This window comes from Epargyreus clarus, unplaced genomic scaffold, assembly GCF_041222505.1.
Source record: "Epargyreus clarus isolate Ecla_fem2 unplaced genomic scaffold, WU_Ecla_fem_2.2 ptg000036l, whole genome shotgun sequence".
In the NCBI taxonomy this organism is placed as follows: Eukaryota; Metazoa; Arthropoda; class Insecta; order Lepidoptera; family Hesperiidae; genus Epargyreus; species Epargyreus clarus.
In genome coordinates, this window is record NW_027332241.1 from 3,355,097 (window position 1) to 3,380,084 (window position 24,988).

Genomic DNA, 24,988 nt, shown 5'->3' on the forward strand with positions numbered 1-24,988 from the left:
GATAAAAGTGTGGTTGGTTTATGGGCGTATTTGAGATGTATGCATGCAAAAAAACGCGTCACAGAAAAATCGCCTTAATAACATACGGATGGAACGCGAGAACCGCGTGACAAGAAAAATGCCTTTAAAAGAAGTATAACAAGCAAATATTAAAGAGGTACCTATGATAAAAAAAATATTTTAAAAACAGTTTTAAAAGTAAGCCCTTATTTTAAATGAAGTACGTAAAGTCTTGTCACAATCTCATAAGAGGTATATTTAAGCACGTTAAACATTATTTTTTTTTTTTGTTTTGTAGTACCTACTATAGAATTAATATTTCTTGAGAAATGATGATAACTTCAGACTGAATTATAAATTTATTCATTCGAGTTACGAGGTCAGGGGAGAAACTGAGGGAAGGTTTAAAGTGATGCGTAAATTATAGGGTGCGGTTACTGTACTGGGTGTGCGAAGGGTTCCGGGTTCGACTCACGGTTAGGTATTTTTTATTATATAGAAATGGCAAATGGGCATACAGTTAATTTTTTATAATATTAAAGTTGCAAACGAGCACGCAGTCCTCCTGATGGTAACTGTAAGTACCCACTGCAGCCTATCTGTTATAAATCCCAGATAAGATTAGGACTCTTAATAACTTTTAATAATAACTTGAGATCGGCCACATAAATCAAATCCTCTAAAGACTAAGTTGGAATGTGTTATTGTCTTCCTTTCTTGAAGGTTGTGCCCTTCAAGTAACATAGCCGCGTGGAGGTAGAAATAAGTGTAGTTGTAGTTGATACATTTTCAGTCAAACTACACAGGGTTCTACAACGAATAGGTTGGGCTTGGGCCATGTCCCAAACTCTTCTCAAAATAACTCATATAAATTAGAATATTAGGTATACCATTATCACACTTTTCAACAATATTTATCCGATTGCGGATTTTTTTCGAGTTGCATTCGTTAAAATTGTGGCAATGACATACGATATAATTTTAGACAATCGAATTTTTGTCTTTATAATTCTCTAGTTTTAGTTTAAGCCACTAACAAAATTCCGAGCATGTTTTGAACGATTCAAGAATGAGGCTTACCGCAGAATTACAAAATCCCTCTCCGAAGTAACGCTAGGATGAGAATAGCTGATAACTCCAATTTATAACTCTATCTTAGTAGTAAATTTATTTAAATTATTCACCTTTAAGTTATAATTTCTCGAGTTTTGACTCAGCTTTATTTATGGTGAAATTTTTGATATCTTATTTAAGTTATACTTAACGGGTTTGGGGAAATAGATTAAAATTGTTTTAGCGTGGAACGAAGTTGCGGGCCGATGTAACACATAATTGATTTGTAAAATTTATTTCTGTCTATTTGTTAAGATTAAACTATTTGTTGTGATTTACATACTTCTAAAGTGTTCCAGCTTAGTCCTCAGGGGTAGCGGCGTATCTGTAGCTGACCTCTGTAAAGAATCTAATAACGGTAGACGGTACTAGCCACTTATCATCACGTGGACTGCAAGCTAGTCTCTTACTCTTATGAGATGGCACCACCGTCACACATATTTCCGCCTAATAACAACGGTAGTAAGCGCTGCTGTATACTATTTTAAAGTAGAGATATTTATATTTATAACGAATCCTTTTAATTTAAGTCGTGATGGGTAGCAACGCATCTGAGGGAGATGTTAAGTTGATCTCAGATCTCATCTAGAGTTGATATAGATTAGTAAAGATATCTCACCGCCTTGTAATTGAAGGAAGCCGCAAATGGCAGACACATACGTAAAATGGCTGCCTGTTTTCCCATTTCGTCTCCGACTGTCATGGTGTAATTTACGCGGAACAATGCCAACATGTGCAGTTAAGTGGTGCAAAAACAACACGGAGTCGAAGAAAAAGTGCGGTGAAATATCGTTTCATTCGTAAATGCTCTAAAAACTAGATGTTTTTAATATTTTTCAAACACAACAATAGGTGAGAGTGACAATTTAAATTGTCAAAACTGGTTACATTTTCTTGTTAGGAGTGAGTAATCTTTACTAATCTATGGGAGTTGATTATACATGTCCATGGGCAAACCACTTACCATCATTTCGTCAACAACCCATTACTGTCCCACTGCTGGGCACGGGTCTCCTCTCATTATGAGAAGGATTAGGCCATAGTCCACCGCGCTGGACAAGGTTATTGATAGACTTCACATACCTTTAAGATTTTTTTTTTAAATAAATCTCTAAGGTATGCAGGTTTCCTCGCGATGTTTTCCTTCATCGTTTAGTAAGTGATAATTAATTTCTAATACGCACATAACTTTTGAAAAATCAGAGGTCCGTGCCTGGGGTTTGAACCTCAGATCCCTCGATCGAGAGACCGAGTTTGTTAACCACTAGGCTATCACTGCTTCCATCGTTTGTTTCGTCTTTATTACAAAAAAAAATCGACTTAAACTTACTGCCCTTCACAGTAGCTCAATACTATATACAGTATTTTCTAATAGAAGATGTTCGTCCACTCTCTATTCATTTGCACATTTACTCTTATTTAATGTCGACGGATACCGCAGACAAAAGCCTGCGGTTTACACGGGCTTGTAAATGTAAAAGTTTTAGAAGTACCATTGACAAAAAAATTCAAGTCATAAAATATTTTTTTATTTTTAAAGTAAGAATTTTGAAAGGGTTTTTTTTTATAATTGAAATACTAAATTAGTGTGCAGTCCACCTGATGATACTGTCTATGGACATATGTAGCAAACTGCACTTTTGATATCACTTCAATTTGCATGTCGATACCTTAATTCCCAAATCAGCCAACTCCACTTTTTGTCGAAATGTTTTTTTTATTTATTTATTTTGTTAGTAAATGGCGTTGAAAGAAATCAAAATAAATAAAAAAAAAAATTTGAAAAAAAAGTGGAGTTGGCCGGTTTGCGAATGAAGATATCGATATCTGTTATAGGTTTTGATATTTGTGTATTAATTTTTGTGTCTATGGCACCCATGCTACAGGAAATCCCGTTGTGGGGCATTGCGTATAGAAAGCTTTTTATTTCATACAAGATCGTGGTTCTACCTGAAGCCCTTTACTGATGCGTTAGCACTCCTGACGACTAAGATAGTCTCCTCATATGTTAGTTACCCAGCATAGACACTCTATCTTTGAAACATAATTTACGAAAAAAAATGTGACGAAACTTATGTCTGAGCATGACTACAAGTTTTTTTAGAGTCTAATGAACTTTACTTGGCACGGAGCCTAGCCACGGCGCAATTTTAAGGCCGGTAAAATTATATGTATGATGCACCTTGCCAATATGCCCTGCGGTGTGGGGTTCAATTCCTGGTTAAGATGCTTTTGCACTTATTTGTGCATCTACGATATACGCATATTCTTTTATTTTACCGGCCTTCTTAAGGTACACTAAAATTATGTGTCCACTGTAAGGTACATATTATATAATGTAATCATATTGTTAATCTGTAATAAATGTCATATTCTATTTTTTACCACATTATAAATTCCTATATTATTTTTTTGCACTCAGTACGTTATGACGTCATGTCTAGTCGCTATCTCGGCTGAATAACGCACCGTATAATTACCCTCGCTAGTTAGTCATTCTAGTGGTAGGACCCTCTGTCATTTTACTGAGTGGTACAAATTTACAGAGAAATATACAGAGATTAAGTCTGCGATAATATGTCTACGATTAGTGTGAATTAAAATAAAATGAAACTCGTCAGTTGTAAAGTTCTACACATTTAGCGACAGACACGAAACTAAATGATATTCGCCCTTTATAAAATCTTTCACACATACATACAAGTGAACACCACTCATACAAACACACTTGCACGTTAATGCAGATACAAATACAAGTACTTGTGTATACACGTATGCACACACTGACACACTGTGTAAGTACACAAAAACACACGCATCCACCTAAGTATACATAATAACGTACATTTATGCACATAGTTAAACATTCTATTTTGACGTGACTATGTTCAATATTCGGTGCTTTTTTGCACTCAGTACGTTATGACGTCACGCCTAGTCGCTATCTCGGCTGAATAACGCACCGTATAATTACCCTCGCTAGTTAGTCATTCTAGTGGTAGGACCCTCTGTCGTTTTACTGAGTGGTACTAATGTCACGCTACAGCGGTTTAGTCTGATAATGCCTATGTTGAGTCCTAATCGCGCATAATAGTCTGTTTTAGTTTACGTTGCGTTTACGTTTAGTCCTAATTGTATTGCCGTCAATCCATTACTGTTGCACTGATGGGCACGGGTCTCCTCTTAGAGTGAGAGGGACTTATGCTATTTGCCATGGTAATTAATTTGTAACACATGGAACTTCGAAGAATAAGAGGTGCATGACTGGGATCTGAACCTTGGACTATTCTATTTAGAGGCCGAGTTTCAAAGAGTTACGAGATTATAATTTGCTGCTATCAAAAAAACTAATAACGGCAATGTTAAGCGCTTGTGTGTTCTGGTTTCAATGTTGTTATAAGGAAGATATACTTTTCCAAGGCGTTCCAGATTAGTCTTCAGGGGTAGCGGCGCATCTGTGGCTAACCTCAGGTAGGAACATCGAATCCTTTCTAGGGTTGATTACATATCCATGGGCCGCAGTAGCCAATTACCATAACGTGGATTACATGCTCGTCTGCTACTCCTATATTATTAAAAAAAAAACATACGGTCGGAAATCATTACCCTCCGGAGTAGAGTAAAAAAGTTCCACCGTCTTTAGACCTGAGCGTCTCTTTCTTATATTAAAAATGCTATACCCCAAAATAATCTTAAAGATTATGCCAAAAAACCGTCGTGGGAATTTCACGTAGATTTTCATAAAAATATCAAGATAAGAAGGAAAGTTGAATTTAAAATAAAGATGATCTTTATATACAAAAGTTTTGCCAATTTGGCCCCAAGGCATATTTATGGCGTAACATTTGGAATTATTTACTAAGTTGAAGTAATAAATGAAAATTGTGTGTTATCATTACTGTCCCAATGCTAGGCACGGGTCTCCTCTCAGAATGAGAAGGATTAGGCCATAGTCCACGGCGCTGGCCAAGTGCGTATTGGTAGACTTCACATACCTTTGACAACTTTTTTTAAAATCTGTTAGGTATATAGGTTTCCTCACGATGTTTTCCTTCACCTTTAAGGCAAGTAATAATTAATTTCTATTACGCATATAACTGCGAGTCTGGGATTCGAATCTTGAACTCTTCGTGAACTACCCTCCGCAATCAAGTAAAATCCTTTGAACTTAACCACCTACAAATCAAATCAAATCATTGTTTTTAATTCAAAATAGGTTCTTTACAAAGCACTTTTTGAATGTCAATACTACTACCACCACTTCACAAGGTGATTCGTTATGGAGAAGAAGCGGCGAAAGAAACTCCATAACACACATCTTTTAAAAAAATGTTTTTACAATGTCAAACTTAACCTAATGGTACATGTGGAGCTGGAACTACTTCAGACCACACCGTTTTGTCAGTCAAATAATCACTTAGTTTATAGTACGCTTTTTACATAGCGTTTGTTTAACGACATGTTTGAACTTTTTTCTGTGATATTCAACTAAATTTAATTACCACCTACTTTTATATAAAAGTACAGTATTGTTCCTACTTAACTACCTGAAAGTAGATTATGACCTACTTTAAAGTTACGCATTAATTAAGAGTCTTATAATCAGTTCATTTAGCTTTGAAACGATGGAAAAATATTAAAACGTATATATTTTCAGTTTTAATCGTATGTTCATTAAAATAAAATACAATCATCTGGATCAAAACTTATTGTAGTACGAACATCCATGTGTGTATACATATATGTGCGCATTCATGTGTGTGTATGTGTCCATGTCATCATGATAAAAAAAACGATTCAAAAAAGTAGCTTATAAGAAACTGGATAAGCCACATGTTTTTATTCGAATCATTATTTTCATGATTATCATGTTAGTAAATATAATTTATTAAATCGCGTATTTTTTCATTAAAAAAAGCAAAATAATTATTAATAAAAAAAACGTACTACATAGACACTACAACATAGAACTAACTATGCCACACTAATTTCTGCCTCTGATTCTAATCTTATCTCGGATTGATTACAGTCCATGGGTGGCAGTAGTCACTTACTATTAGTGGACTGCATGCTCGTCTGCTACTTCTTTATTATATTTAGGGACCGAAAATATAATCCCCTTATACGTTGATATTGAAACAAAGTCCTACCATATTGTAGACTATGAATTCATTCATACAAATTAGTATAAAAAATCAATTTTTCAACACCGCTTCATTCACCTGCCAAGTAAAGTCCGTTAAGAAAACCGCCCATATAAAAAGCCGCCTAAAACGATGTAAATATCCTACGCTACGCTTTCGTAGCGGTCCGTAGCGCTACGCGCAGTTACGATGCTACGGCCCGTAGCGCGTAGCAGTGTCGTGTCAGATGACGTCGGGGCTACACGTCTCTCGCTTTACTCTGTCTCTTTCCATCTCTCTCTAATATTTCGCGAATTTCAAAATTCAACCTTCAAACCGAAAGCAATAAATAAGTGGTTTATTCCTAAGTGCTAAGTGTTATTGTTGGACTGTTGTTATCATAACACTTCTGTTGTTTTTTTGTTATCGGTGACGTTTTCGTTACGGAGCTTTGTTGTTGTTATGTAACAGGTTTGTTGTAATTATTAACTGCTTTCCTGACATATAGTATATGCAAAAAATGTAAATAAAAATTAATTATTTTACACATTAAATGTAAATCAAATTTATTAATTTTAAAATTTAAACTATATTTCTAAAATTTGTATATACTTTTGTCAATACCCAAATATATGTTAATGCCTTTAAAAATTAATTAAAAATTATAAAAAAATTAAGAACAATAACCATGATTAATAATTTTAGAACCGTTCAAGTTTCGCCTAATTAATGTACTTGATTGAAAAAAAATTGTCCGTAGAACAATAGAATAGATGAACGAGTGACTGAATTCAGATGAAGGTTGCTCCCGAAACAATGGGGTTGTAAATAAAATACATTTCTTTACAACCGGGTTGTACCTAGATCTAGTTGATAGTTCGCGACAGCTTATTTCGAGAATGTTTGAACCGCGCGGAGTGGTTACAAGGGTTGCGGGTTCGATCTCCGGTCCAGTAATAATTTAAATAATGCATTTATCTTTCTTTCTGGGTCTGGGTATTCGAGTATTTATGTTTTTTATGTCTCTGGTACTCACAAAAATCATGATTGTAGCGCTTATTTTTTACAAAATTAATGTTTTCTCAATATACATATATTTCTTCATTTTTTTTATGTGGTACACATATCTCTTTGATACGCCCTTGCAGGCTTAAAAGCTTAATTGGATTTTAATAGGAAAGGTATCATTGTATTCATGTTAATTGTACCTAACATGGCTATATTTTAAAGCAGTCGATTTTTTATAATAATTCCTTTTTATTTGTAACTAGCTGACCCGGCAAACGTTGTGTTGCCATATAATTATAAAAAATATGTTAAAGGTGAACTACCCTTATGACTTAGGGGTATGAAAAAGAGATAGTAAACGATTCTCAGATCTACTGAATATGCATATCAAATTTGGTGAAAATCGGTGAAGCCGTTTCGGAGGCCGGTAACTAACATTATGACACGAGAATTTTATATATAAGATGAAGTTTCCGTACTGTTCACTATTTGAGTAGGCTGTAATTTACTTGTAACGAGCAAGGGTTTTTCAGAGTTTTGACCTGTATTTGAACAATGTCCGAGTAATGAGTTAAGCGTCATTATAAGACAAAGGCAGTTTAAGCCTTTTCTAGTCCGCCTGAAGAACCACTGCTATTTTTTCTTTTTTTTATAATATAGGAGTAGCAGACGAGCAGTCCACCTGATTGTAAGTGGATACTGCCACAGATGGACAAATGTAATTAACCATAGATAAGATTATTTTCCTACCTGAGGTCGACAGATGCACCACTACTTCTGTGGACTAAGCTAGAACGAATCGAAAAGTATGTCTTCTAAGAATAAAAATAAAAAATAATGATTTTAAGTATCTTCTTAGTAGCGGAGCATGATTGAATGCTATTTAGATATGAAGAGACTGCCAATGCACAGATACGCAATTCCTACTTAGTGTTTTGATGTAGGACTCTAATACTACGTGAGGTCTTTGAAGGTGGTAGAACCGTTTATGGCAACCGCATACTATTTGTGTTCAAGGTACATCTAGGAAAACTAAAATTTTTGGAGATTGGACACCACAAACTAAAAATTAGTTTTTAAGTAATAATAATCAACATTAATTGAAACCAAAGAATTAGACGAACGAAACAAAACGCCCCGCTCGTGCGCTCGCGTGATTTGTGTAGGTATTTTACTTACCCTTACTTACTTACTAAAATAATTTTATAAGATAACCTTATTTCTCCGCGGCAGACCAACTAATGGTCACGGTACACCAGTGTGCCGGTACACGCTTGCAGAACACTGCTTTATGGATCAAATACGTAACTACCACACCTTCTGTCTAATAACAGCAGTAGTAAGCGCTGCTGTATTCCGGTTTGAAGGGTGTGGTAAGAAAAACATACTTAATCGAGGCGTTCCAACGTCCATAAGCGTAATAGCGCATATGTGGTTGACCACAAATAGAAAGCTAATCTGATCTGGGATTGATTATAGATATCATGGACGGCAGTTGCCACTTACCATCAAATGGACTGCATGCTTGTTTGTTACTTAAATATTATAAAAAAATCATGTGCGGTAGTACCATTTACCATGAGGTGAAGTGCATACTTAGAAATTTCATAAAATAAAAAAATTACTTCTAGGGAGAAAAAATAAGCATAATAAAATATATACAAGAAACTAGCTGACCCTGCAAACGTTGTGTTGCCATATAAATAAAAAAATTTTAAGGGTTAACAACCAGTATCACTTAGGGGTATGAAAAATAGATAGTAGCCGATTCTCAGACCTACTGAATATGCATATAAAATTTGGTGAAAATTGGTGAAGCCGTTTCGGAGGAGTACGGTAACTAACATTGTGACACGAGAATTTTAAATATAAGATAATGTTCAAAATCTCTTATTGATACTCCTAAGTTTTTCTAAAGTTCTATTTAAGGGCTAACTTGGTTTATCCCTCAAACAAAGATCTGTTCCCGCGGGAGTCGTAACAGGAAACTAACAGAACAGGGTTCCAAGGACGTAGGGATTAACTTGATGGGCGGTCCTTTTCCCATTTAAGGTTACTAATATTATACGAATCTGCTAAGTAGCTAAGTACTTAATAAAGCCATGATCATATGAAAGATTTTTGTATATAATATGGGAGTAGCAGACGAGCATGCAGTCCACCTGGTGGTAAGTGGCTACTGCCACCCATAGACATCTGTAATCAACCCCAGATATAATTAAATTCCTACCTGAGCTCGGCCACAAATACGCCGCTACCTCTGAAGACTAAGCTGAAACTCATCGGAAAAGTATGTCTCCCTTACCACACTCTTCGAAGAAAAACATGCCTCCTTGTCACACCCTTCAAACTAGAATACAGTGGCACTCAACACTGCTGTTATTAGGCAGAAATAGGTATGACGATGCCGCTGGAGTAGATTCACATAAGTTTTATCACCTTCATTGACAAAAGGTGATAAGAGCAATATAGTTGAAAGGTACCGTCACACCTATTTCTAGAGTGAAAGTATTCTTGCGTTTTTATGAAAGTATGTGGATACCATAATCAATCCTCAAATGTTTTGTTCACCAACGATCAATATATTATGTGAAAAACTTCATACTAGCAATCAAATTTTTTTTATCTTTTGTAAGTATGGATAGGTTAAGTATAACAAACGGACGCTAGACGTTAGGTGTCGTAACGCTCTGGCCGGTTTAAAGTAGAATCTACTCGTATGTTTTCGAGTAAAACTCAAACAAAACCCGTAATTTGGTATTACATCTCCATGGGTATGGGTTCCATGGGCCGAAATTGTAAAATAAGAGGATTTTTGTATCTTAGGACAGATTTAACCAGAGTTTTGTACCTCATTTGACAAATAAAGATATTTGTTTGTTTTGGGGCTCAGTTGCAGCTTACCAACAAAATCTTTTTTAGTGGGTGCTGAAACGATCCTAGGCCACGTTCCGAAGCTTCCCAACTCGGTTTTCAGTTAGCAATGCCTCTGTGGCTTATCTCGGGTAGGAATCTAATCTACGTCGAAGGCGTAGTCCTCAAGAGTATAAATATAGAAATAACGCATCGGTGTGTATTCAGATAGAATCCCTTATCTATAAAGAAATGGTTACACTATCCATCGGTGGCATTTACCCTTATCGACTGCGTGCTCGTCTGCTACTCCTATATTATAAAATCAACTTCATACTATATCTTTAACCTCCACTATATCTATAACTTTAATTCCTATGTATGTTTTAGTAAATGATAGGGCGTAAAGGGATCGGTTGATAGCCCAACCTTGACCTCAGAAGGGATCCGAACCCCGTATAATATAATTACAAAGGGATGACAGTCGTTTTCACAAACCGTGTTAGGACAACGTAACGTTATGTGGAATTGTTATTAGTATTTTTATTTTGTTTGGTTTTTTTTTACTTTTTTAATATTGAAGTAGTAGACCAGTATGCTGTCCATCTGATGTTTAGTGGATTTTGTGCACTCTATACATCTGTAATCAATCTCAGATATGATTAGATTCCTACCTGAGGTCGCCCACAGGTGCGTCGCTAGTGCTACCCCTCAGGACTAAGCTAAAACGTCTCGGAAATGCATGTATCCCTTACACACCCTTTAAACCATAACTTAGTGGCGTTTAACACTGTATTTACTCGTATTAGGCAAAAATAGGTGTGACGGTGATGACGCCAGAGTCAAACCACAAAGGATTTTGTAACCTTTAGAAATTCTTCTTTTAAAAATGTGTCTTTTATTAAAATAATAAAAGCATCATAATAAAAACATAGTAACAAAAAGTACTACTTACCGTCAGGTAGACTTCACATAAATACTCCAGTTTGATAGAAAAATTCTAGATTTTAACAATAAAAGAAAATCCGACAAAATGAAAGAACCTTGAACTAAAAAGTAAAAGCAGATATACCGACAGACCCAAATCCATTGTTCACCGTTTTTCCATTAGACATACGCAACTCTAAACGTGCAATTGTGGCGCCATCTTGCCTTTTTTCAAAATGGAACATTCGCTCAAAGAAAGAGGCTTTATAATTACAGGCATACACAGCTATAAGCTGAATTACAGGCGCTTAGACTTCAGCATACTTGTTACTAAGAGTTTAGGTAGTCAAATTTTTAGGCATTTTTGTTTTACCTACGAAAGGAGGGTTATGTTTTATGTGTGTGTGTGAGCGTATGTGTTTCATGTATAAGTGTAATATGTGTATGGTAAATGGCCATTGCCGCCCATGGAAATCCACCCAAGGGTTCCGAGGTTTAAATCTCAGGTACCTCTGACTTTTTAAAGTTGTGTGCGTTTAAGAAATTAATTATCACTTGCTTAAACGATGAAGGAAAACATCGTCAGGAAATTTGCATACCTGGGAAATTAAAAGTTTTCAAAGGTATGTAAAGCTTATCAATACGCACTTGTCCAGCGCGGTGGACTATGGCCTAATCCTTCTCATTCTGAGAGGAGTCCCGTGCCTAGTAGTGGGGTAGTAATGGGTTGATGGGTTGATGTTAAGTATCCGTTCCCAACTACACTTCTTGAACGAGGACATAGCAACATAGTGGTGGTACTTACGGAGTCAAAACACGAAAGGTCCTACCAATTTCAACCCATTTTAATAAAAGACATAATATTATAACGTAGAAGCTAAAAATAATGCCGAGATCAAATAGATGTTTGTTATAAATAAAACTCCGTGAGTTTACTTTCTTATGGCTCATAATAAATTCCCATATTATTCACTGAAGCATATTATAAACACGGCTTCTTTCCATCAAAACTTCCGTCTTTGTAGTCATATGAAATTCCCGGGAATATTTGCTCAAAGGATTCCCGAAAAAGCGTTGTGAATATTAATTTTCGAACGTGATCTTTTAGAGTATTCTTTTGAATATTTGAATTTTGATGTTTTTACTCTACGAGTAAATAATATTATTAGAATTGAAATAATATTCCTGATAAATTTCGTTTTAATTTCATTTTAAACCTCAAATGTGTATGGAATTTTAGTTAAAAATCTTAATTAAATAATAAAAAATAGAATAAAACAAAAACATAAACCCAGTATGATTCGGTGAAGTATCACCGTCACACCTATTTTTGGTGGAAAGGTTTGGATGCCGGCTGACTTTATATGGGGCGACCATATCTTTCCCTTACCACATCGCTCAAATCAGAACACAGCAGCGCTCAACACTGCTGTTATTAGGCACAAATAGGTGTGGCTGTAGTGCCGCTGGAGTCGAACCAAAAAGTGTTCTACGAGTACCATCTTCAAAATATTTGAAATAAACTAAATTTAAATATAAGTACTCTTTCCTGGTTTAAACACGTATCTCTGAGTTTGCTAAGCCAAGTATGCATAAGTGTCGACGTGACTAATAGAATTAATTGTCTCTTGCTTAAATGACGTCACGGAACCAGGGCCGGATTCAGTGGTATGGAGGGCCTAGGACGACGAAGGTGTGGCGGCCCGTAATTATTTTTCGAAAAAAAGGAACAACTTCTTTCAAAAATATTGACTACAAATAAAATTGTTTCATACACAATTATGTACGGAATACTCATATTAATTTATCAATGCATATTTATTATTAATTTTAGATATTTTTTCTTAATTGTGGGGGCACCGCTCTTTGGTGATCCTGGGACAGTAAAACCATGAGCCCTCCCCTAAATCCGGCCCTACGTGAAAGCCCTGAGAGGTGGCTATAATTTTCCCGAAGGTACGTCAAGTGTACCAACCGCACTTAGTCTAGATGTGGTTTTGCCCTAATTTCTAAGTGGTCTAGTTAATTGAATTAAAATATAAATAAATGTTTTATTAATATGACGAAAATTAAATAAAGTTTAAAGTCTGAAAGGTGGGTTTGTGGTAATCACCACACCTATTTCTGTCTAATAACAGCAGTGTTAAGCGCTATTGTGTTCTGGTTTGAAGGGTGTGGTAAGGGAGACAAACTTATCAGTTGAGGAGACCCAACTTAGTTGTAAGAGGTAGCAAGGTATCTGTGGCCAAGCTGAGGTAGGATCCTAATCTTATCTGTCCAGCTCAGTCCTCAGGTTTAGCGGCGCATCTGTGGCCGACCGCAGGTAGGATTCTAATCTTATCTGCGGTTGATTACAGATGACCATGGGCGGCAGTAGCCACTTACCATCATGTGAACTGCATGCTCGTCCGCTACTTCAATATTATAAAAAAATCACCTAATTTTAAATTTTATTAACATTGTATTTTATTTTAAATAAAATGTTATACGAGTAATATGAAGAAGTTTTAATATAAGTATATTAAAATCTTGTATTTAGAAAATCTTGTATTTAGAAAATCTTGTATTTAGAAAACCTTGTATTTAGAAAATCTTGTATTTAGAAAACTTGTATTTTGTGTTAAAATCTTGAATTTACGACTTCTAATAGTCACGAATAGTCGTGACTATTAGAACTCGTAAATAGTAACAAAAAGCCACAACCTAAACTGACATTGAAAGGGAAATATCACTAGAATTACTCAACGATGGGTCGTATTTAGGGCCCAATGGCGCGTAGGGAAACAATCTTGGCTATCTTTCTTTATCTATCTAATTATATTGATGACTACATTTGTAGCGGAACGGTAGGAAATCAATTTGATGTTAAGTATTGTTGAGAGAATATTTATTTGGTATTTATTGGTTACAAGATGTATTGATCGAATGAAATGAATGAGAGAACGTTTTGTTACGCGTTTATTAGCTTGACCTGTATGTATCTAGATATGTATGTAAAGGAATTTGAACTCGGTTTTACTTCCTGGCAAGTGATAGCCTAGTGGTTAAGAAACTCTGCCTCTCGATCGAGGGTCCGAGGTTCAAATCCCAGGCACCTCTGATTTTTAAAAGTTATGTGCGTGTTAGAAATTAATTATCACTTGCTAAACGGTGAAGTCAAACATCTTGAGGAAACCTGCATACCTGAGAGATTTATGTAACACAAATGTATGTGAAGTCTACCTATACGCACTTGGCCAGCGCGGTGGACTATGGCCTAATCCTTCTCATTCTGAGAGGAGACCCGTGCCCAGTGGGTCAGTAATGGGTTGTTGATGATTTACTTCCTGTGAACGGTCAGTTTAATTAACTATTTAGTCAAGTGATGCTGATCTATCTATAAAGTTCGCCACTGAATATTTGGAACCAGACGTTTTAATTTTTCTATTTTGATAAAAAAAAAACTTTTATCTAGAATAATATAAGAAAATCAGTGTTATTATTAAATAATAACCTGTATTCATGTTTTAAATGATGAATTTTAAAACATTTTAATTATTTAATAACATTATTATTTTCAAAATTAAAAATCACGCTATAACAGGTATTGAAACTAAAAAGCAATAATTGTTTGCAATCTAGTAACTTTGCGATGAACTTTCTCTAAGGCGCTCGAACACCGCCATCGTTAATCCTGATGATGTTGATAAGGACAATGGAACAACATTATTAAAATCGTGTATTGTCATATGTTCTAGATAATTCTTCAAAATTTTGAATTAAACTGATCGTAAAATGGAAAGAAATCTGGTTCAAAGATTCCGTTACATACATAGATACAACCCAACTAATAAAAGCGTGTTAAAAAGAAGAATATTCTGCAACCCCTTTTATTATTTGAATTTTTCCAGACTCTAGCAACAAAAGCCATATGCAAAACGTGGCTAAACACAAAAATGTTAATGTAAGCCTCTCAAAGCAATTGCAACGAATCAAGCCGCTCACCGGAGCCGCATATTAAGCAGATTAAAACCAAGTCGAATGTAAATTCCGTACCACATATCATGTTCACTTGTTTTGTCATGACCTTGTCATTTTATAAATGATTTTTACCACGCTTTTAATAGCTTGGGTTGTATGTATGTATGTATATATGTATGTACGTATGTATGTATGTATGTAGGTAGGTATGTAATTATGTAACGGAATCTTTGAACCCGATTTCTATCCACTTTGGACGTTCAGTTTAATTCAAAATTTTGAAGAATTATCAAAAACCGATGACAATACACGATTTTAATAATTTTGTACCGTTGTTCTTATCAACATCCTCAGGATTAACAATTTTTGAGGCAAGATTGTTTCAGCGCCTTAGAGAAAGTCATGGCAAAATTACTAGATTGCAACAATTATTGCTTTTTAGTTTCGATATCTGTTATGGCGTGTTTTTTTAGTTTTTTAAACTTTATTTATTATTATATTAGCTTGGTTTGTATCTATGTATGTATATATGTAACGGAATCTTTGATAAACATTATTTTTTTTACCTAATTTTAAACGTGAAAATATTCTAGTGATTTCATGGGTTTATTTTTTTTGTGCGGAATCCTAGTTATTTTCCTGAAAGTAAAAGCTGTTATATTGACATCACAAACACACAATTCAATTATATTTATCTGTATAAATTTGTTAATGCTAGTTTTACTAGATAGATGTATGTACTGTAACAATTGTTTTAACATTAAAATGAGACAAAGAGTAATTTAACCCTTATTACTAAAACACTTTGCATTAATGAATGAAGGGTTAGCCACCCTTACGCATACATTTGAAAGGTAGCACCAAAATCATCTAGGCAGGTACTACCGTCACACCTATTTCTATAGTGAAGTAGTTCTTTTGGGTGGAAGGGTGTGGATTAGGGTGGGAGTGGACATATTGGGTGACCATCTTAGACCTCAGGAGTGGCAATGTATCAATTCAAGGTAGATTCCTCTGTGCTACTCCTGTTTGCTACTCCTATATTATAAACAACTAGTTTTGGCCCGCGGCTTCGCCCGCGTTTAAAAGAAAATAATATGACCTACTCACATACATAAAACTGAAAATTCTTACCTTGATTGGAATGACAGAGGCGCTATCTGGCGAAAATTGGTCGTACCAACTTTGAAACCTTCGTGGGCTCATGGACAACAACTTTGTTAAAGATTATCACTTGATCAAATGCATAGTTTACGATTCAATCCTTACTTTTTATATCGATTAAAATAATCGACTTTTTGGTCCAAAAGATCGATTCTCCGATTAATCGATCTTAGGTCGCCATCCCTAGTTCCCGTGGGGTTTTCGGGATAAAAACTATCCTATGTCCTTTCTCGGGTTTTAGACTATCTTTGTACAAAATTTCATGAAAATCGGTTCAGTGGTTTAGGCGTGAAGAAAAGACAACCAGACAGACAGACAGACAGACAGAGTTACTTTCGGATTTATAATGTTAGTAAGGATAAGGATTCTATGTAAGGCTTCAGGCCAAATATGGAGTTGATTACAGTACCCTTAGTATGAGTTTTTACGTTTTTACAAAAATGACTGTTTTTGTATATATTTACGTGTTTCCCATACATTTTGATACAGTCCGTTAGGGGTGCTAAATGGAAACGTATGGGCAAATACATAAACAAATACAAAATCAGTGATTTTTGTAAAAACGTAAAAACTCATACTAAGGGTAAAAAATCTATGGGCGGCAGTAGCCACTTACCATCAGGTGGACTGCATGCTCGCTAGCTTCTTAAATCTTATAAAATAAACTCATAACTTTAAAAGACTTTCATTCTTTTAAAAGAAGTGATAACATTATTTTAAACTACCACTAATTGAGTTTCCTGCATTTAGTTTCAAAGTAGTTTTCGCTATCAAATGGTAGAGTAGAAAAACTAAATTAAAATCACTTACGACTCTACTCTCGACACAGGAGAGCACTCTACTTAAGCGGTCTTTCTGACGTTAGGGATGTGTCTTATTAGTTACGATAAACGATAATAGAAAACATTTGTAACAAAAAATATAACCGACTTCTATGTCACTACAAAGTAAAAACTTATTGAAATAAATGTTGGTTTACATAGTTCCGAAGTCAGCGCGCTATATATTTTGTTGGATAACAGCGTAGACAGCGTGTCCAATGTGAGCGCCGACTATAAAATAAAGATGTCGTCCAAAACTCTTTCTTATAGCTTACTGCTTGCTTATAGCATAATGCTGGCTGCGTTTCCTCGCTGTATAGCGAGGATAATTTTTGGGTAAAAAAAAAACAATAAAAAAATATTTTGGTCAGTAACGAGCAAAAAAAATACACATTAAAATATCGGTTATCGCTCACCGCTCGTGGTGAAACCAATCGGGAACTTAAGTATCCATTCCGACTCTAAATTCCAGACACCACTCCCGACCACTCTCATTTTGTAGTGACTTTAAAAGTCTCTATTTTGTATGTACAGACAGATATGTTTATACGTTTTAAATTGGCCAAGTGCGAGTCAAACATACATATGGAGTTTCGTACCACCTAATTTTAATTAATTTTATTTTTAACTTAAAAATGAGGAGGTTTTTGTTTGGCTCTTTGTATTTATAGCAGTAATACAAGTAAAAGCATTGTGAAAATTTGAATTGTCTACCTAATACAGTTGAATGGAAAAAACGAAAACTATGAAAAATAGCGGTTTCTTGTATGGTGACCCCCCTTTATGTTCATGTGTTTTATTCAAATACATACTCTGTTAAAATTTTAAGTTCAATATCAGGTGCGGTTCAAGAGATAGAGATCCGTGACGACGGACAGACAGCGGAAGCTTATTAATAAGGTTCCATTTTAATCTTTAAGTACATCATCATCATCAACCCATAACTGCCCCGCTGGGCACGGGTCTCCTTTCAGAATGAGAAGGATTAGGCCATAGTCCACCGCGCTGGACAATTGCGAATTGGTAGACTTCACATACCTTTGAAAACTTTTATTTAAAAAAAATCTCAGGTTTCCTTCCCAGTTCCTACGATGTTTTCCTCCACTGTTTCAGTAAGTGAAAATTAATTTAAATGTGACTGACTGACATAGTGATCTATCAATGCACAGCCCAAACCACTGGACGGTTCGGGTTGAAATTTGGCATACAGGTAGATGTTATGACGTAGGCATCCGCTAAGAAAGGATTTTGATCAATTTTACCCCCGAGGGCATAAAATAGGGGATGAAAATATTACTTCGTAAAGCTGTCGAAGCCGCGTGGAAAAGCTCGTTTCTCATAAGCACACAACTTCTAGAGGCCGAGTTTCTTAACCACTAGGCTATCATTGCTTTATTGGGTACTTTGGGGTAAGAAACTCTAAAAACATGACGTAATATTTTATTAAAAAGCATATATAGTCCCCATATGTATCTTTTATCTCAACATAGATACAAATATCCCCGGATGAAGTAGAAAATGGAAAAGAATATTTCTAAACCTTTGTGCAATTGTTTCAAGCATTCTGTAGTGCAGTACTAATGGGAGCGATGCTTTGAAGGAATTCTTTCAGTAGAATTGCTGGGAATTCTCTTTTTACCAATTTTGATGGTAAATCTTTATCTAACACTGCTAGGGTAACCGCTGTCTATTTCTGGATTATTATAACGGTGTAAATTATGTTATAGTTTGAAAGATGTGGTAAGGAAAAACGTTTTTTTGATAATGTAAGTGGCAAATGAGCATATATTTGAAGGTGGTAGAACCCTTTATGGTTCGACTCCGGCGGCACCGCTACACCTATTTCTACCTAATAACAGCAGTGTTAGGCTTTGCTGTGTTCCGTTTTGAAGGGTGTGGTAAGGGAGACAGACTTTTCCGAGGCGTTCCAGCTTAGTCCTCAGGGGTAGCGGCGCATCTGTGGCCGACCTCAGGTAGGAATATCTAATCCTATCTAGGGTTGATGACAGATGTCCATGAGCGGCAGTAGCCACTTACCATCAGGTGGACTGCATGCTCGTCTGCTACACCTATACAAAAAAAAATATATATAGACCACCTGATGCTAAGTGAATACTCCCGCTCATGACCATTTGTAATCAACCTAAGGTAGGATTAAATTCCTATCTGAGGTCGGTTACAGATTAGTTACTATCCCTGACTAAAATGCAACGCGTTGGAGAGTTTGTCTCCTTTTCCACATCCTTCGAACAAGATCACAGCAGCGCTTAATACTGCTTTTATAAGGCAGAAATAAGTACGGCAGTGGTGCTTCAGGTGTCTATCTATTACGGTTCAGGAGATGCCTGGAGGAGAGGAGAGCCCTGTGACGGACGGACAGACATTGGAGTCCTAGTAATAGAGTTCCGATTTTACCCTTTGCGTACGGAACCCTAAAATCTCGGATACAATATTATTTCCGTAACAATCGTACAAAGAGAAAATTACTAGGAGATTTGCTTGAGTCAAAAATTTATAAAACATTCCGGTAGAGTCTCAGTTCATCAGATGCCAGTATATTTGTTGTTTATTACATACCTTCATTTTATGAGAAATGTTTATTAAACTCAGAAAAACCGACTCTACTAACCTACTTTAGAAGTAGGTAGAATTCTCTGTGGTTCGACTCCGGCGGCACCACCGCCACACCTATTTCTGTTATAACAGCAGTGTTAAGCGCTGCCGCATTCTGGTTTGAATGGTGGTAGGGGAGATACTTTTGCGAGGCGTTCCAACTTAGTCTTCAGTATAATCTAATCTTATCTGGGGTTGATTACAGATGTCCATGGGCAGTAGCCACTTACCAGGTGGACTGCATGCTCGTCTGCTACTTCTATATTGAGTTTTTTTTTTTTTTTTTTTATAATATGAGAGTAGCAGACGAGCATGCAGTCCACCTGATGGTAAGTGGCTACTGCCGCCCATGGACATCTGTAATCAACCCCAGATAGGATTAGATATTCCTACCTGAGGTCGGCCACAGATGCGCCGCTACCCTTGAGGACTAAGCTGGAACGCCTCGGAAAAGTCTATCTCCCTTACCACACCCTTCAAACCGGAACACAGCAGCGCCTAACACTGCTGTTATTAGGTAGAAATAGGTGTGGCGGTGGTGCCGCCGGAGTCGAACCACAAAGGGTTCTACCACCTTCAAAACAGTAACAGGGGATATTCCATATTTACACAACTCTATATAAATTCAATATCTTCCCAGAACCCGCACTTAGTACTAAAGGACTAAGATGGAACGCTCATCATTCCAACTTCTAAACTGTCACTATATCGACAGGTAATGATTGACATTACCTAAAATAAGGCCTTAAAATTATTTTCAAAGTACTTTGCATATACTTCAGTTATGTGAGTACAGTACTTGTTTCACTAAAAGCGATTAAAGTATCATATGAATTTAATGCGATAATAATAATTTAACAATCATAAATAGCCCACAAAATAAAATAAAGGGTGAATAAGCATTAAGAAAGGATTTCTATATTGAACCCCTAAGGGGCTATATATAGTATTTTAAAAGTTATTTATTTAATAATTAATTTTCTGCCTATTAATTTATTTGCATGGTAAACTTGTCAAGTTAAGGTCACAGTTTTACCAATTATAGTATGTATCATTTTTGGTACAATCCACATTACCAGGTACCTTTTGAAGGTATCCCCTTGACAACAAAAAAAATGTGAGCCGTCACTGGACGCCTGGCAGATGTGAAACATCGACATTATTTTGTAAAAGTAATATGCAGAAAAGAACATATTGTGATAGGAACTAAATATGTCATAATGATAAAATAAAATATTACGATTTTTTTCCAGATAACGATGACTATTTATTGAATTCGATTGCGCATGGCGACGCGTCGCCACACCGTACACACTACTGCATATAGACTGTATATATATACCATAACGGCACACGTCCACGTACACGGCCACGGCATGCGTCGCCACGCCAGAAATAATTTATATAAAACGTATTTTGAAGGTAGTAGAACCCTTTGTGGTTCGATTCCGGTGGCACTACCGCCACACTTATTTCTGCCTCATAACGGCACTGTTAATTTATCGCCTGGAGTACTAGTGTATCTTTTCTCGCTAACTTGTCTCTATATGACATGACCCTAAGGTAGACTACAGTTGTCAAGGTAAAGTTCCAACCCATAATACATCGCTAAGTAATGTATGGAAATTATAGCGATGACGGAGCAATATAACTTGTTACATATTACGTCATCGTGTGTAGTCTTAATTCTTCCAAATGATAGCGTAGTTGTCGAAATTCGTTGTCTACGTGATCGTATGTAGTCTTCTTCACAGTAATCATAGCATAGTTGTTGAAACGCTGTGTCCAATCGCAGAGTCCGTGGTTCAAATCACGTATGACTTACGTGGCGAAGCTGTACTGGTCTGACGTGAGAGGGTTCCGGGTTCGATCCTCGGCCAGACAGATAATAAAATGATGAATTTAGATTTCTGTTCTGGGTTTGGGTGATTAAGTATTCGTCTTTGTTTATTTCTGTGTGTTATATAGTTCCACTGCAGGGAACAAGTTCCTTCCCAGAGTGAGAGTGGTTAGTAGGTGAGGTTGGTCAAGTGCAAATTGAAAGACCTCACAAACCTTGGTAAAGATTTTCTCAACACGTTCAGATATGAAGATCTCCTCAGAATGTTTGTCATAACCTTTACAACAACAACAACAACAACAACAACTAATTTCCAATACATTTAGGAAAATCAAAGTGCTGGGATTTGAACCTGGGAAACCTCGTTTCAACCACTGGGCTATCAGATGTAGCAGCACTGTAGCAATGTAGCAGACAGATTAAGTATATAACAAGTTATTTTAAGTATACCATGTTTCTCTTAAGAAATATTCCATCCAGTTTAAATATTAGCTTGTATGAAATTCCAATACAGTCTCCAATATCCTATCTCCAGCGATGTTGCCACAAGACGTAATAAGTTATGTGGAAATTGAAATATTTCTCAATCTTGGAAGTACAGTCTGTACTGAATCTAGTTTAATATGTTAAGTATTATAATACTAAGCTACACGATCGGGTATTTTCGGCTGTCTTCGGATTTGTAGATCTATTAAGAGTTGTTACAACATTTTTATTATAGATACTCTAGTAAAGTTCTTATGCTTTTGGCGAATTAGGTTGGTGTTTACAACTCTGTAGCTTGTATGAAATTCTAATAGTTTCCACAAATTATTCCTTAAACGACGATCAGCTATCTTCGGATTTGTAGATCTTTCAAGAGTTATTGCAACATTTATTTTTGGTATAGATACTTTAATAAAGTTTTTATTCTTTTGGTGAATTAAGGAGGTCTTTGTTTCTCTCGTAACTCTGTAGTTTGTATGAAATTCCGATACAAGTTCCAATATTTCAGAAATGTGCCACAATACGTAATTACTTATGTGGAAATTGAAATATTTCATCTTCAATCATCTTGGAAGTAGGGTCGGTACTGAGTCTTTGTGTAACAGGAGTATACAGTTATAAATGAACTGTATAGAGACCTGTGTTTATTTACTCATTATTGACCATGTTAAAAACAGTGTGGTGCAAAAGGACTTAATGCTAAATAGCATTATCTCCCAGTCAAACTTAGGGATGTGCAGAAAAATTGCGGTATTGTGTAACCATTTTATTTTTTGTAGTTCGTCTAGAGACGCCATCACTGTATTTCTGCATAATAACAGTGTTATGCGCTGCTATGTTCGGGTTTAAGGGTGTGGTAAGGGAGACATACCTATCAGAGGCGTTCCGACTCCGTTCAGGTAAAGCTCCGATATTATCTGTTGTTGATTATAAATATCCATGAGCGGCAGTTGCCACTTACACATGGACTACATGCTCGATTGCTACTGATGTTTAAAAAAAGTGAAAAGTCCAAGGTTCGAATCCCAGTCTCAACATTGCCTTTGTCAAAGACGCGTATAAATTATAACATGCTTTATGATCAAATAAAATATGGCCAGAAACTAACAGTCGTAAACTCTACATTTACGATACCAGTCTCTACATGAGTAGAGTATTGCCAACGTCCATTCAGCACATGGATCTTGATTTCTTTAAAAGTAATACCATTAACACTACGTCTTACCACTTCAGTTACATAAACTAGGGTAGAATATAAAACTCTTACATTGAAACCCTTTTAGCGTGCGGAGAAAAAGGCATAAGTTTTGTGGTTATTGATTTAGGTCGTAATGTTCCTGTTTGATGTGTAGCTCTAGGATTAAGCTATTTCTTCTAAAAGATGATCGGCTATTATCGGCTGTCGTCGGATTTGGATCTATTAAGAGTTGGTACAACATTCTTTTTTGTTAAATATGCTTTAATAATTATAGTTATGTCGTTTGGTAAACTAGGGTGTTGTTTTCAACTCTGTATTATATACTCTATATTGAAGTAGATGTACCTCTAGACTATAGTCTTTTTACTGAAGTACCTCTAGACTTTTTACTGAAGATAATATGTCTCTTATTTGTTTAATAATTATGAAATAAAAATAATATAGAAAAAAATCATAAAATGCTTAGCCATTATCGACAAAAACATTAATAATTTATATTGAGAAAGGTTAATAATATTTGAAACAAACAGAAATACTTATTGATAAACGAATTATAAATGTAATAACAATACACAGTCCTTTCAAAATAAAGATAGCGTGACTCGCGCAGTGACACACATCGCCACGCCAACGACCGGTTTCGCTGCACATCATCATCATCATCAACTCATTACTGTTCCACTGCTGGGCACGGGTCTCCTCTCAGAATGAGAACGATTAGGCCATAGTCCACCCCGCTGACCAAGTGCGTATTGGTAGACTTCACATATCTGTGAGTTTTTTTTTTATAAATCTCTCAGGCATGCAGGTTTACTCACGATGTTTTCCTTCACCGTTTAAGCAAGTGATAATTAATTTCTAATACGCTTATAATTTTGAAAAATCAGAGGTGCGTGCCTGGGGTTTGAACCTCGGACCCCTCGATCGAGAGGCCGCCTTTCTTAACCACTAGGCTATCACTTGCTTTTACATGCCGCATTGCCGCACATGTTTCACATCAAACAAATCAAATAAAGTTACAACAATGTCATCAATAAAACAAAAACGTCCTCAAGTACCATAGAATAACAATTCAAGTACACATGAATTATTGAAAACCAAAATCTCCTTCCGAAACCGATACCCTCAATTATCAATCGGAATTGGCCCCGTTTCAGCCTATTTGTAATTCAAATATGACCACTGAGTATGCTAAATAAATGTATTTTAGTCTGTAGTTCTGTAATTTTCATGTTTAATGCTCATTATATAAAACTGATCGATGCCAGACATACTTAGACATTTTCCTATAATATAGGAGTAGCAGACGAGCATGCAGTCCATCTGATGGTAAGTGGCTACTGCCGCCCATGGACATTTTTGATCAAACCCATATAAGATACGATTCCTACTTGAGGTCACTAATGTGCCGCTAACTATAATGATTGTCTACCTGAGTTCCGCCACAGATGCGCCACTACCCCATAGGACTAAGCTGGAATACCTCAGAATGGCATGTCTCCCTTACCACCCCCTTCAATCCAGAACACAGCAGCGCTTAACACTGCTGTCATTAGACAGAAATAGGTGTAGCGGTGGTGCCGCGGGAGACAAATCACAAAGTGTTCTACCATTTATTCTATTAATTACATATAATTACTTTCCCTAATTAACTAACTATTAATTAGTGGCTTATAATTAAATAATAATTAGTGAAAGCATTACACATTAAAATTAAATTGAAAATATCGAAAACCACTTACGAACGCTTCGGTGGTATAATTCAAATTAATTAATGAACAATTCATTATTTTTGATGCATCGGTAACTGAACTCATTCGATTGACCGATTTTCGCCGATTCAATTCGAATGAGCCATAATTGTATTGGCTCTTTGAGGAAT

The 24,988-nt window shown here is 36.0% G+C and overlaps 1 protein-coding gene and 1 long non-coding RNA gene across 2 annotated transcripts in view; both read left to right on the forward strand.

The window, feature by feature from the left end:
* The window catches only part of Syt7 (Synaptotagmin 7), a 586,971-nt gene that overhangs the window by 248,380 nt on the left and 313,603 nt on the right, over positions 1 to 24,988 (forward strand). The gene's annotated exons all lie outside the window — the stretch shown is intronic.
* The window catches only part of LOC140756954 (uncharacterized), a 33,367-nt gene continuing 14,872 nt past the window's right edge, over positions 6,494 to 24,988 (forward strand). The window contains exon 1 of the long non-coding RNA XR_012103918.1: positions 6,494 to 6,707. This is a non-coding gene — a long non-coding RNA (uncharacterized LOC140756954). The remainder of the gene's footprint in view (positions 6,708 to 24,988) is intronic.